Source organism: Cibotium barometz, chromosome 7 (genome assembly GCF_041138505.1).
Source record: "Cibotium barometz isolate CiBa-2024 chromosome 7, ASM4113850v1, whole genome shotgun sequence".
Classification (NCBI taxonomy): Eukaryota; Viridiplantae; Streptophyta; class Polypodiopsida; order Cyatheales; family Cibotiaceae; genus Cibotium; species Cibotium barometz.
Window position 1 is genome coordinate 2,370,413 of NC_141052.1, and position 14,459 is coordinate 2,384,871.

At 41.2% G+C, this 14,459-nt stretch overlaps 1 pseudogene; it reads right to left on the minus strand.

Annotated features, from left to right (window-relative positions):
* Nucleotides 1–13,355: 13,355 nt before the first annotated feature.
* On the minus strand, nt 13,356–14,056 carry LOC147636580 (uncharacterized; annotated as a pseudogene).
* Nucleotides 14,057–14,459: the final 403 nt, after the last annotated feature.

A 14,459-nucleotide genomic window follows, 5' to 3' on the forward strand; every position in this document is an offset into this window, starting at 1 on the left:
TTTATTATTTAATTTATGTCTTAAGTGATGAGGTTTGTGTGTCTTAAAGTGCGGCACCTGGGGGGCAAGGGTCCGGATGATGCGGTGCCTACTGATCCTTTGGGGTGCCTATTGGTCCTCCTTGATACTTTGGGGTGCCTATTGGTCCTCCTTTGGGGTGCCTATTGGTCCTCCTTAATACTTTGGCAAATTTTAAAGGCCTAAATCATCACAAAATGCCTACATTGAGTGCCAAGGGCCCGAGGATGCATGGTCAAGCCAAAATGGCCCAAGGATGCACGGTCAAGCCAAAATGGCCTAGGGCCGCCATAGCGCGACCCAGGCTAGTTTGACCAAGTCGAATTGGCATGAGTCGTGCCCTTGGTCAAATTGGCCTTGGTCGCTTCATGGCAGCCTTGGGACATTTTGGCTCAATCACGTATCCTCGGGCTTGCAGCACTCAATGTAGGCATTTTGTAATGATTTAGGCCTTCACTTCACCCAAACATTTCAATTTACTTTAAACTTACAAACATGTCAAGACAAAATCAATAAATTACAATATTAAGACAAAAAATGCAAAAGGATTTCATTAAGATTTGATTATATATTGTTGAGAAGGGCATAAATGGCCTCTGCACTGGCATCAATAAGAACATTGTCCTCTCTAATCTTATCTACTATGGCTCTAGGTTCTTCTACACCCATAGACAAAGATAGGGGGCACTTGGATAACACATGACCCTCAAATTTTTTTGCAAAGGTATATAATACAGCTTTGAAGCTTACTAAGATACACTTGTTGGCATTTAGGGTGAGGGGGTCATTGCACAGGCTGGCTCTAAGTGCTTTGCATACTGCAAGCTCCCCAACTACTTCCTTGTCATACTCCAAATGGAGCACATGGAGTACTTGCGCATTGAAGCATCGGAGATAGTGCCATAGGGACAAGTCTTGACCATTAGAGTGCTCTTGTACTTCACCTTTCCAACTTGGAAAGGTGTCAATTTAAATAGTAGTTTATAAACAACAAAACCACAATAAGATACTTTCAAACTAGCAACTAATTATTTGTAGTGTGCAGGCTATTTTACTTACCAAGGTGTGCTCTCATCGGCCTCTACTATATGGGCAATGCGAATATTTATGCTCTTGCCATGATTATGTGTGCCGCTTAATTTCATCTCTTGGTGTGGGTGGAATGCTGACTTGGGCACTAAGCTATATTCCTTCTCCGCAACTTTGATTGCCACAAGTGCACACTTTCCTCAATTATCCTCATCTCATTGCCTGTAATAAGTTGAAGTTCAATGCGGATGGGAGTTTGTGTAAAGTCTTGCTTTGTGATCCCTTTGCCTCCTCTTCCATAGTCATAATTCAGCCAAGGAAGATAGTGCCTCATCCTCCCTGAGGCCTATGCTCTTGCACACATCATCCAAAAATAAAAACTTGCATCCATCAACTACCACGGGAAGGAGTAGTCGTACATCAGAGTCAGCACGCTCCAAAGGGCTTCATCTCCTTCAAGTGTTCCTTCAACTTCCTCCGATGTGGGCTTTGATTGAAGTAGGATGAGTGCCATGGAGGCTTCTTCATCCTCAATTAAAGATCTCCTCAATTTCTTTGTCTTGCTCTTGAACAAATGCAGCATCCTCCACCTTTGCTTTTTCCTTCTTGCTTGGCCATGATGCTCTCCCCTCTTGTAGTAAGAAGCATATTTTCATGTCCCAACTTAGTAATCCATTGTCGTAAGCTAAATCAATGTTAATTGTATTTTTAATCTCATGATATTGTGAGATTGTGAGCCCTATTACATATCGCTTGAGGCGTTTGAGACAATTCTTGTTCCCCTTGAAGATGAACTTGATGTAATCTAGGGGCACCCACATTGCGGGAAAATCTATGAGATGGATGGCATATGGCTCCCATGTACTGTAGAATTTCATCAAAGGCCTCAAGATGCATGTGGAGCATCGTGCTAAGATCTATATAACATTGGAAGATGGGATTGTAGATGGCTGGGGCAAGGCCTACAACTTGGAACTTCTCTAGCAAGCATGATGTTTTGGAATCCATTTGTACCACAAGTTGAGTGTACAAAGCAAGAGCACAATAAGTTGCACGAGAGAAATGACCCAAAAGTGACTTATATAATTGTAGAGCTAAACTTAAATTAGTGCAAAAAAGCTAACTTTTTAGAATTTGATCGCCACTTTGATATGTGATTTAAACACATAGTGAAAGTAAGGTTTAGAGACTGAGCATCAAAATACAAAAGTCAACATTTATTTTGCCAAAAATGGCTACATTGCAAAAGGATAATGAGAAATGGCTACTTTGGCTTGATAAATATACATTGTGGGAAGTTAATTTCTCTACAAAATATAGAGCTCTCTTTGCGTTTGTAAACCAAATTGTTATCCATTACAAAGGTGTAGTCTCCCTTTAATCCTAAGCGTAGCACCAAGTACTCATGTAAGTTTGCTAGCAACCAATTTTCATTAACGACAAGGTCATGCACTTCATCACCTTGCATGCACACATGTAACTCCACTTGCTTTATATTTGTTAAGTCGCTCCCATTGATCGGCGCTTCGTTTCCAACGTCTATATGGAAAGGTGATGAGAACTTATTACTTGCCAATGTGGTAGCATACCATAACCCTCTCTTCAACTACGCAACACCTTATTGTGTTGCCATTATGCTGCACCACCTTCAAATTCTATTTGAGTGGTGGTAGAAATTGACTAAGTTCCGGAACTCTTGCCTTTAGCAATCCACATTATCGGAGTTTGATGTACCTTCCATGTATAAAATAGACGCACAAACATGTTTAGAGGTAAAAACATAGCAATGCTAGCCCTATGGGATCCATAAGTGCACTTCATGGCAATTTGAATATCACATGTTACCCTTCGGCAAGTGAGGGCAAGAGATAATGTGTCAAAGATCTGCCATTTGGGGCTAGAAAGTGTTGGTTTGGCAACATTTTCCCATCCATTTATTGAGGTCAGCACAATGTAGGTCTTGTCATCGTAGAAGAATATATCTTGCTCTAGAAGCTCTGCTGGTGATAGACCTGCATATATTAATTTCCCGAAGTCTCTGTGCAGTGCTTCAAAGGTACCAATGAGTGCTTCCACAAGCTCTCACCCTACAAAATTTGACGAGAAGTTGTCTACAGACGATGTATGAAAAGAAAGATAAGGGTTAGTGTATACTTAATCCCAAGCGCAAAACTTTGCATCCAAACCCCAAATAACAGAGTACAAGGTTTAGCTTATGGATGGAGCAACTTACAATTTGTTGGATATCGACTTTTTTTATCCTTTGGAAGCTTGAGTTGTGATGCCTTGTACACATGTCAACCTTCACCATCTGCAGAGTGCTTGAGCTCTAATATGCAACCTTTTTAATGGAGGCCTACATGACAGATGGTTTGAAAAGAGGCCGGGGGATCAAGCACACTATATGAGAGCCCTCGTGGCCCTTCAAATGGATCCCACCTACTGTCCCATCCGTCAAAGAAGAACATGGGATAGCTTTAAAAGGTTTCAATAGACTCACCCACTTTACTTGAACTATCCGCTACTACCATCCCTTGCCCAAGGTACAAATCCCACATTGTCATATGTTTTGGAAACCTTGGACAGCTTCACCAAAACCATCAAAGACGTCCCCGATTTAGCCTGCAGGATGATGGTTAAAATCCATGAGATGCTACTCACAGCCATGATTGCCTTCAGCCATATGGTTAAGGCAAGTCATCCTTTTGACAGGTTCTTGGAAGGACCTGGAAGACTGATTTGGGACCTCCAATACATGCCAACAAAGAGTGTGGTTTCACACGACTACATTATCTACCCGCCCACTTCTTGGTGACTTTTGAAAAAGCTTTTGTAATAGGCTACTTCGAACACCAGTCAGATATCTTTAGCCTTTTCACAGATAAACCATATTGAAGATACTTGGCTTACCAAACGCAAGAGGCCAAAACACCCCTACCAAGCGTCATTGAAAACTTAGAAGAAAAACAATGTCTTATGGAATACCGGCAAGCTCTTATACACCAAGAACAAACACGACAAACACAAGGACATGTTTGAAATAGGAGGGGGGGAATGTTTACACGGTAAATAGCAAGGCAAAGCCACCACAAAAGATGCTAAAGCCAGCTAAGAAGCAGAGCAGCCAAGGGAGAAGCTGACCACGAGAAAGCGGCGGGGAAAATTTATTTTTTTGGGATTATTTTTGTACCGGGTAAAAACCCGCAACACTTTGTAAAATTAGTCATAAGCTAGCCTAAACGGAGCTCAATGCTTCCAAATTATATTTTAATATAAGCCTAATGGGTAATGCCCGACCGCCCACTTAAAATTTGTAAGTGGGGTTTGAAACAACTTTTGATAAGGTTAGGCGCTTGGCTTTTTTAAAAATCAATTTTTGCAAAAGCGTGAAAAAGAGTAGCCACCTCCAATTTTGAGCTCTTGCTACACGAGATTTGTAAGCCTATTTTGTATTCTAATCATTGCAATGAATAGCTCTCATCGAGCCCTTCAACCACATGTGTATAAATCTATCTGTCACGTGATTCAAGTTTCACATCATGTGTGCTTTAATTGCTTGTGTACCTTGATTTGTGCATGACTTCTTAAAGTAGATGTTATAGGATGCTTAGTGGCCTCTAGCACTTCATGTTAGAGCAACTAATTTCACAATTTTGTCAACATAGGCACTAGTTATGATTAGAGCCTAAATAAGGATTAATCGAGAATTTAGGCAACTAAATGAGGATTAGATTGCACACATAGATCCTAGGGAGTTTCATGAGCATTGTAGGAAGGCACGAGACTTTTGATTGAGTGTAGCTTGAGGTAGATTCACTTTCGTGAATCAGAAGAAGAGGTCGGAGCTCTCTGACCTAAGGCATAAGGGGTGAGCTAGGCATGACAACCCTAGTTGTCTCTATACTACCTCTTGGGTTCAACTTCCAAGCAAGACATTTTTTATGTTGACTGCTCTATGTTAGAGTGATATTGGACTCGGCGATCAATAGCCGTTTTCTCTTAACATAGAGAGAGAGAGAGAGAGAGAGAGGCCACTTATTTTTGGAGCTAGCATGTTGTCTTTAAAATTAAGGATATGGGGGTTCTCAAAGGATATTAGGGTTGCAATAGAGAGTCCACAAAGTGGGTGGAAGAAAAAGGTATCTATAGACTAATCAAGGTTGAACTTCTGCAAAGGTAAGCTTCAATGTGACAAAAATTTGAGCACTTGAGTAGGGAGAGAGAGAGAGAGAGAGAGGGAGGGAGGGAGATTCCTTGGAGGGTGGTAGCCATTTTTTCTTTTTGAGAGGCTAGGGTGTCAAATTCGTAAGATCCTCTATTTTTTTGAACTTTTGAGTCTTTTAATGTATAATTTTTGTTAGAGATGTAAGAACAGAGGGAGCAAGAGATGTAGAGAGAGAGATGATACACAAAAATGTAAATTGCTGATTTGAAACAAAAAACGTTACAACAGAAATAGATACAGCAAATATCCAAGGCCGTGTGCTCTGACAAGCTTCTATGGCTTGCTAGATAGATGCAGGATGATGAGGCTAACTGTGTATGTTGTGCAGCACTAGGATGAGCGTACTTTTTAATAGATGCTCTAGGATACAAAGAGACCACACTGTTGTGAGAGAAGCGTTACAAAGAGGCGATTGCTCGATCGTGTTATCAAGCATTGAGTCATTTGAGTGTAAGCGATTGAAACGCCTTTGCATTGGCACGATTTTGCTATGCCTTCTTTGTTGGCACAATTTTGCTTTCTCAATTGCTACCTGGCAAGTGCTCTCAATCAATGCCTGTTGGCAATCATTACCTGGCGCCTACTAAATAAAACGTTGAATCATTTCATCAATTAAGTGCCTACAATTGCCATGCTAAGTTGTTGGAGTCTTTCCCCTTTAGTTGCCTCATGGCCGGCCACTTGATCGATCACTTTATTGGCCATTGTTAGTGATCGGCAACTGACACTTATGTACAAGACTTCCCTCATCCAAAACCATAGTTGCAGTCTTCTAGTATAGCTAGGGACTCTGCTTGACACTCTCATGGCTCTCCTCATCTGGGGGCCTTACATGTTGAGTGCTCAAGATGGATGATCATCGACAAGAGGTGATCATTTACGTCTAACAAGAGGTGATCATTTACGTCTAACACCCCCCTTGAATGTTCACCCAAAGATGAACTATTTGTTTGGTGGTCCAACACCTAGTTGAGATAGGTGTTGCAGCAGTTGCTCATTTGTTAATGCTTTTGTAAACATATCTGCACAGTTCTCCTTGGTGGGAATATATTATAATTCCACCATCCCATTTTCAATCAGCTCTCAAACATAATGGTGTTGGACTTCAATATGCTTTGTTCGTGCATGAAACAATGGGTTAATGCAACTTTGATTGTTGCATTTCAGCAATGTTGGACCTCAAAGCCAAAAATTCAAATCAAAGAAAATCCTCCTTAGCCACACCACCTCGCATGCTACAAAGCATGCTGCTTTATACTCAGCTTTAGTAGAAGATTGCACCATCGTTGGTTGCTTTTTATTGATCCAAGATAAAACTCTCGATCCAAGTGTGAAGCAGTATCCAAAAATTGATTTTTTGGAATCATTATCTCTTGCCCAATTTGAGTCGCAAAAACTTGTCAAAGATTTTCCTTTACCATAGGTGATGCCATATTCAAAAGTCCCTTTTAAGTACTTTAGTAATCTCATTCCAGCTTGCCAATGATTTTGTCGAGGTTGATTGAAAAATTGACTCAATGCACCCACAACATAGCATAGATTAGGCCTGGTATTACAAAGAAAAATTAGACTTCCAACAAGTTTCCTATACTTCTTTTCATCCACAAATGCTGATGTATCTTCTGATGAGAGCTTTGCATTCACATCCATTAGGGTGACCACGGTGTTGCAGTCCTCCATGCTGAATGCTTTAGAATCTCACGAGCATACTTTTGTTATACTTTGAAGATGTTGTCTTGCTTTTGATAGACTTCTATGCCCAAGCACCAATGCATAAGGCCTAGGTTAGTCATTTCAAACTCAGACTCGAGTAGCTCTTGAGTCTTTGTAATGTCTCTTCATCATCTCCTGTGAGAATAAGATCATCAGCGTACACAATGACAATTGCACATTTGTCATCATGCTTATAGACATACAATTTTGCATCGGAAATACTTTTACAAAATTTGATATTTTTGAAAAAAATATCGATTCTTTGATACCATGCTCTAGGAGCTTGTTTCAGCCCATAGTGTGCCTTCTTTAATTGGCATACCATACCTTCTGATGAATGCGGCATCTCAAACCCTAGTGGCCGAGACACATACACCTCCTCCTTGAGGTGCCCATTCAAAAATGCAAATTTTACATCCATCTGATATAATTTCCACTTATTATGTGTTGTTAAAGCAATCACAGCATGTATAATGGACAATCATGCTGTGGGAGCAAAATAGTCATCAAAGTCAAAACCCTCTACCTAAGAGTAACCTTGTGCTACCAAGCACGCCTTGCACTTTTTGAGTGAGCCATCGGATTTGTACTTTGTTTTCCGAACCCACTTTGTGCCAATGATTTGGTGACCTTTGGGAGCTGGCACGAGATCCCAAGTGTCATTTTGTTGAATGCTGTCCATCTCATTCTTCATAGTTGTATACCATTGAGGCTGCACAAATGCCTCCTCCAATGTTGCAGGTTCTTTGACTTTCATGACCTCGATCATTAGAGCCATGTTTGTGACTTGATTTTCAGCTTTGGTACTTCCTGAAACGGAGACCATTCACCCTTGAGGCATGTGACATCCCATCCAAATCAGCCAGTTGGTAAGTACCATTAGAAAAGCACTCTCCCACTTTGAAGGGACCCTCCCACTTCACCTGAAATTTCTTTTGGAAGGTCTTATCAAGCTTACTGTTATAGCGCAGAACCAAATCGCCTTTCTCAATGCCTTTTTGCTTGATTTTCCTGTTTACCCTAGCCAACACCTCATCTTGCCTTCTTTTATAGTATTCCAAAGCAGTGACTTGATCTAATTAGACCTCCTGCAATTATAAGAGCCTCTCTTTGAAGGCATCACCTTAGTCCCCCATTAACTTCTCCAGCAACTTGGCTACTTTTAATTCAACCTCCATAGGTAACAATGCCTCCTTACCATACACTAAATGAAATGGAGTGAACCCTGTGCTAGTCTTCATTGACATTTGATAAGCCCACAAGGCACTAGGAAGCTCCAAATCCCAATTCTTATCTTGATGCTCTGTCACCTTAGCAAGAATCTATACTAGCTCCCCAATGAATCTCTCATTTAAACCATTACACTGCGGGTAATATGGTGTAGTATGCCTGTGATTGATCTTCATTTTGTCACATAGGAATCCAACAAATCAGCTCTAAAACCAGGCCCTTGATCAGAAAGCAGCTCTAGAGGGACCCTAAAACTTGTAGCAGATATCTTCATACACAAACTTGGCAACATCCTTGGCAATGATCTGCTTTGTGGCTTTAGCCTCTGTCCATCTAGAAAGGTAGTCAATTGTCGTCAAAATGTAGCTTTTTCCCCGACTTGTGACAGGAAGTGGACCAATTGCATCAATACCCCATTTCTCAAATGTATCAAAAGCCAAAATGGTCTATCGTAACTCCGGCTTCAAAACTCTCTTTCCAAATAATTGGCACTTTTTACAAGAAGTACACCAATGATGCACATCCTTCTGCACACTTGGCCATACATACCCTTCATGCAAAATCTTTTGCAAGGTGATCTTTAATGCAAAGTGACCACCACATGCTCCTTCGTGATTCTCCTCCAAGACCTTGTACAGTTCTTCTTTCTAAGACACTTGTCGTAAGACTAAATCAGCCCCACGCATGTATAACACATTGCCAATCAGCTTATACCTATTGGCTCTGCGTACAAAACTATACTTCTTTGACTTAATCATTGGGGAATAAGGCCCATCAATAAAAACTCCTCCTCTTTTGCCAAGTTTTCTCAACCATGATACATAAATTGATCGGCCTTCATTACAAATAACTCCCCAATCATGCCTTGGGTTGCATTGTGCGCTTCTTTGTTGAGAGCTCGCTCAATGTGTCTGATGCTCCATGCCTCAAATTTCTTCAACAAACCCTTGATTTTGAAGCACATCTCCTTCAATGAGGTATTCTTGCTCTTCCAAACTCCCAAGACCTGCTTCACAACCAAAAGGGCATCTCCTCTTATACACAATCTTCTCACACCATGTATCAAACATATGTGTAAGCTTGCTTCTAATGTACTATACTCTGCTTCATTATTGGTATAGGCATCGACCTTGAATCCCTTCTTACAGACTAGCTTCCCTTGCGAGTCGTAAAGAGCTATGCCACCAGATGCTGCATCATGGCTCTTTCTATAGGAACCATCAAAAGAGAAGACATGGGCATTGTTGATTTCTTGAACACTTTCCACCACCTTTCAAACACTCTCTTCCTTGACAAGAAGAGGAATCTCCTTGTAGGTCAACAAGTCTGCCAAAGTAGCTCGGGTGCTGTCTTCCACCAAGAAAGAAAACTCAAATTCTTGTAGCTCAATTACCCACTTCTTCATTGCCTTAGACATATTGACACCAGAATGTGTAACTAGTCAAGAATACAAATGGCCGTGGAAGCAAATAGTGGCAAAAAAATCGGTAGGCAAATACCACACTCACCATCACCAACTCTACTTCTGATAAGGCCCTCTCTGCCATTGACTTCACCCTGCTAGCACAATAGATTGGGCACATGTATTGACTCCCCTTCCCCTTTTGCAAAAACATGGCTCTAATGGCATCCTCCCCTACTGAAGGATTCACATAAAAAAATTGCTCCCAATCTGGGCCTTGCATGGCTGGCAACCCTCCCAGCACCTCTTTGACACATTGAAACACTTCTTCACACTTGTCATTCCATTGTAAAGGATCATGCTTTGCTATTTGTTGTAAAGGGGTATAACAATTGTGAAGACAGAGGAATAAACCTTGCCATGTACTTCACCTTTTGCATAAAGGTGAGCACTTGCTTGGTATCATTAGGTGACGGAAGAAGGATGATCGCCTTCCAATTCTCTGATTGATTCAACCCAATAGGCTCAGCCCACCACACGTGGAACAAATGAGCAATTACAAAAGGCTAGAATCACCCACGACACTCTAGGAATGGAGCTACAGCTTCAAACACACATAGGAAGCTTACACAGTAGAACAGCAGGAAAAAGATGATGAATTTGGCAAATTGAACTGCACCAATGCATCCAGAGCGGCCAAAAACCCCCAATTAGGCTGTTCAATTGCTCAAATCCGAGGTCGTATGCACAGATTAGGGCCAAAACAGGCTCCCAGCACACCCAAAATAGGGTAGCGGCTCCTCCTTCTGTTATCAGGTTATTTTGACGTCCTCTCTGGAATTTTCTGCACTCACTAACAGGTTTCACACTTAGGACTTGAAAGTAGCTTTCCATGGGCACCTTAAGTGACCAAATCGGACTCCGAGAGAGCCCACACGGTTAAGATCGCCAGCTGTCATACTTTCCACGTGTCTACCGCACACTGCACATGCATAAAGCTTCCACCAGAAGCTACCCAAAGCTCCGTCTTTGTCACGCCACAAACACCAAATCACATGGAGTGGGCCCTCTCTTGTCCCAAATGATGGCCTTTCTGCATAATTGACATACCGGACATTGGCCGTGACCTCACTGTGCACATCATCCATGGCACGCGTAGTGGGACCCACTACCATCCACTTGCCTTTCCTCTTCGGCGGCCATTATTCCAACTTCCTCATGACGCTACCCATAATTATACGCCACTTACTCATAGAGCATAGTAAACTGTACATGTGAAAGCAAAACTCATGCAGTACCATAGCGTGGACCATGTGGGGCCCACAAACCCTCAAACCTTCGGAGATAGGCATGTCTTATTTCATGATGGCCATGCATTGTATATACACATGCTCTAATATCTGCATCGAAAAAATGCCTAACAACGTGTTCTTGAACATTCAAAAAGTTTGAAAACATGACCTACTCCAAAATTATTGCCAAGGTTTTGTGGACCATTTAAGACACTCAAGCAAGTTGGTTCTTTGGCATATAAATTAGAACTTCCAGCAAACTCTCATGTTCACCCAATATTTCATGTAAGTCGTTTACAAAAACACTTACTTCAGAATGATAATATTATTGATTAAGATATCTTGTTGATTTTATTGAATCTCCAACTCTACCACATAAACCAGAGAGACTTATGGATTCTCATGACTTACATACATCATAACGTTTGTCATCACATGCTGGTTAAATGGAAAGATTGTCTAGAGGAAGGGGCGACTTGGGAGAATGTTTTTACTTTTAAGAAGAGATTCTCTACTTTTGTTTTTGAGGACAAAAACTCTTTTTCAAGGGGGGAATAATGTGAGGATAAGGGTCATACGATAAGGGACCAAGGGCCTAACGTAAGGGTCATGGAAGGACCATGGCTAAGGACCTAAGACTAGGGCAGTCAAGGACCATGGCCAAGGGCCAGACTCGGACAAGTGTGGACAGGGGATCCATCTAGGGCTAGGACTACGAGCCTAGTCTATATAAAGGGTGGCAGGGAGGAGGATCCTAGTCTTATGAGTCTCCTAGTCTTACAACATGGAACTTGTCTAAATAGATGTTAAGACAACATTCTTACATGGTGATCTTCATGAGGACATATACATGCAGCAACCAAAGGGGTTTGTTGTGAAAGGCAAAGAGCACTTGGTGTGCAAGCTAAACAAGAGTCTTTATGGTCTTAAACAGGCACCAAGGGAATGGTACTACAAGTTCCATACATTTATACTTTCTCAAGGGTATAGGAGAAGTGACATTGATCATTGCCTCTATATAAAGTGAGCTAAAGATAAAAGCTTGCTAATTTTGATCCTTTATGTGGATAACATGCAACTTGCCACTCATCGATAAGAATACCAATGAGTTAGCCACCTTGCAATCAAAGTTGAATCATAATTTTGACATAAAGGATTTGGGTGATGCAAATCATATTTTAGGCATATGGATTGTGCCAAATTGAGATAAATGGTTGCTTTACTTGTCTCAAATAACTTACATTTAGAAAGTTCTCAAACATTTCAATATAGAGGGGGAAAGGCATTGAGTACTCTATTGCCTCCATATGAAAAATTATGTCTAAATGATTGCCCAAAATTTGATGTGAAAAAGGCTGAAATGGCAAAAGTGCCTTACTTATTTGCGATTGGTAGCTTGATGTATGTTATGATATGTACATGTCTAGACATTACATTTGCAATGGGAGTTATTATCGTTACATGTCAAATCCAAGCCATCATCTAATGGTGCACATGATGACTCACATTTAATTTGTATTCATTAAAAAAATAACATCAAAGTAGGGAAAGGAATAAGGAAGACAAAGTATACATATAGCTTGACAAGTTATAGCTCCACAAGTCGTGGTTGTCTAGCAAGTATTTTATAGCTTAACAAGCCTTATGCTTGCGATACACGTATAAAAGATGGAGGCTACTCAAAGGAGATTGGTTGCTGATGGACCAAGACTTGCGGGATGAGAGTATCTCAAATCTTGTGGACATTACTATTTTGTGGTCCGGCCATGAATCTTTTACAACAAATGTGCAGAGCAAATGGCCACTACAATTTTTGCACCAAGAACTCTTGCTTTTATGTACTGAGCTTGATAGCTTTTGTTTTAAGTAAGATGGATGAAAAATTAGAAGCAAAAAATAGATTGAGATGACTTGTGGCAAATGCGCCTCACCCAATGTATTGGAGCTTGTACAGATCTGATCATTTTAATACAAGAAATTTTTGGCTCATCTATTGTCGTCTAATATCCATTTTGCAATGTTTTGTTAGTAATTTATTAATGTTGTTTGATGCTTTGTTTTATTTAACAATATCTGAGATATTTCATTAATGTTTTATTATGTCTAATTAACATCTACGTGTATGATAGCATCTACCTTCTACGGTAGCATCTACGATAGCATCTACGATAATGTCTACGTGTATGATAGCATCTACCTTCTACGGTAGCATCTACGATAATGTCTATGTGTATGGTAGCGTCTACCTTCTACAATAGCATCTACAATATTAACGTCTACATATAGGGTACCACTCATGATAACGTCTACATGTGTGGTAGTATCTACAATAGCATGGTACTACTCTCATCACCTCTTTGAGCCTCTTTGAGTGTATCCATAGATCCCCATTGCAATTCCAAACCGCAAGGTGTATCTCTACATGTGTCCTATAGGCCGCAAGTCCCTATGCTATTGCCTTGCCATCAATGATGACTCGGCCATCTTTGTTTGAAGCCCTTTTCCCTTCCTTGAGGGCTTGGTGTATTTTGGGCATGCATGCATGCCGATGGGCTTGTTACATTTGTGTGAGGTCATCGTCCAGGTAGATAGGGGGCCCATCTAGGCCTCTCAAGATCACCCTCTTGCGAAGAAAGGTAGATTGTACTTCTTTGGAGGGAAAATGTAGAATGAGGACTCTCTGTTTTGTGGGATCCTTGCCCACTCTTCAAGATTTAATGAATGGGGGGGTTCCTCTTCCTTGTAGCCAAGCCTCTTGCATAGAGCTTTCTCGTTGGTCTCGTGAGTAAAGCCTTGCTTTTTCTTAATGCCCGTGACTTTGACATTGAGACGCCGGGCTTGTCTCATCTTTTTTTCTTTGAGCGTGGTGTGTACAATGAGGGCCTCCTCCTTGTATGCCTCATCTTTAACCTCTTTCTTGAGGTTCTTTTTTACCACCTCAATCCATCAACTCTCTTTGGCTTGAATCTTGCATTGGAATTTATCTTGGAGCACCTCCAAGCATTCTTTCTTCAGCCCTTCCTTAATGTCGTCCAAATGTAAAATCTCCCCGTCCTCCACCCCTTTAGGGGGATTTTCTCGTAGAGAAGAAACCTTCGCCTTGAGGGCTTCCGCCCATTGTTTCTCCTGGAGGAATATCACTTCCATCTCCTTCCTCCAATTCCTTATCTCCTCCTTTCATTAGGGGGAGAATGGGATATAGGAGGGCCACTTATCTTGGCAATTTAAGGAAATGCTTAAGGCATAAGCTTGAGTTGGAGGGAAAATTCAAACAAAAATGGAATTTGAAATTGATATGGAAAAAGTGTATCATTTAACATATCTATGGAAAGCTCTTGATGAGTAGATTCCAAATCTATCTTCTCCGCTCAATTTGGATCATGTATGTGAAAGTTATGGTGGTCCAAAAATTTAAAAAGTGCCCCCCCCCCCCCCCCCCCCCCCTTTTGGAGGGAACTCTCCCTCTCACAAATTTTGGGTGACTTGGCACACACCCATTGGGTAGTTCCTTAAGCACCTCAATTAAGCCTTGCCAAGATAAGTGGCCCTC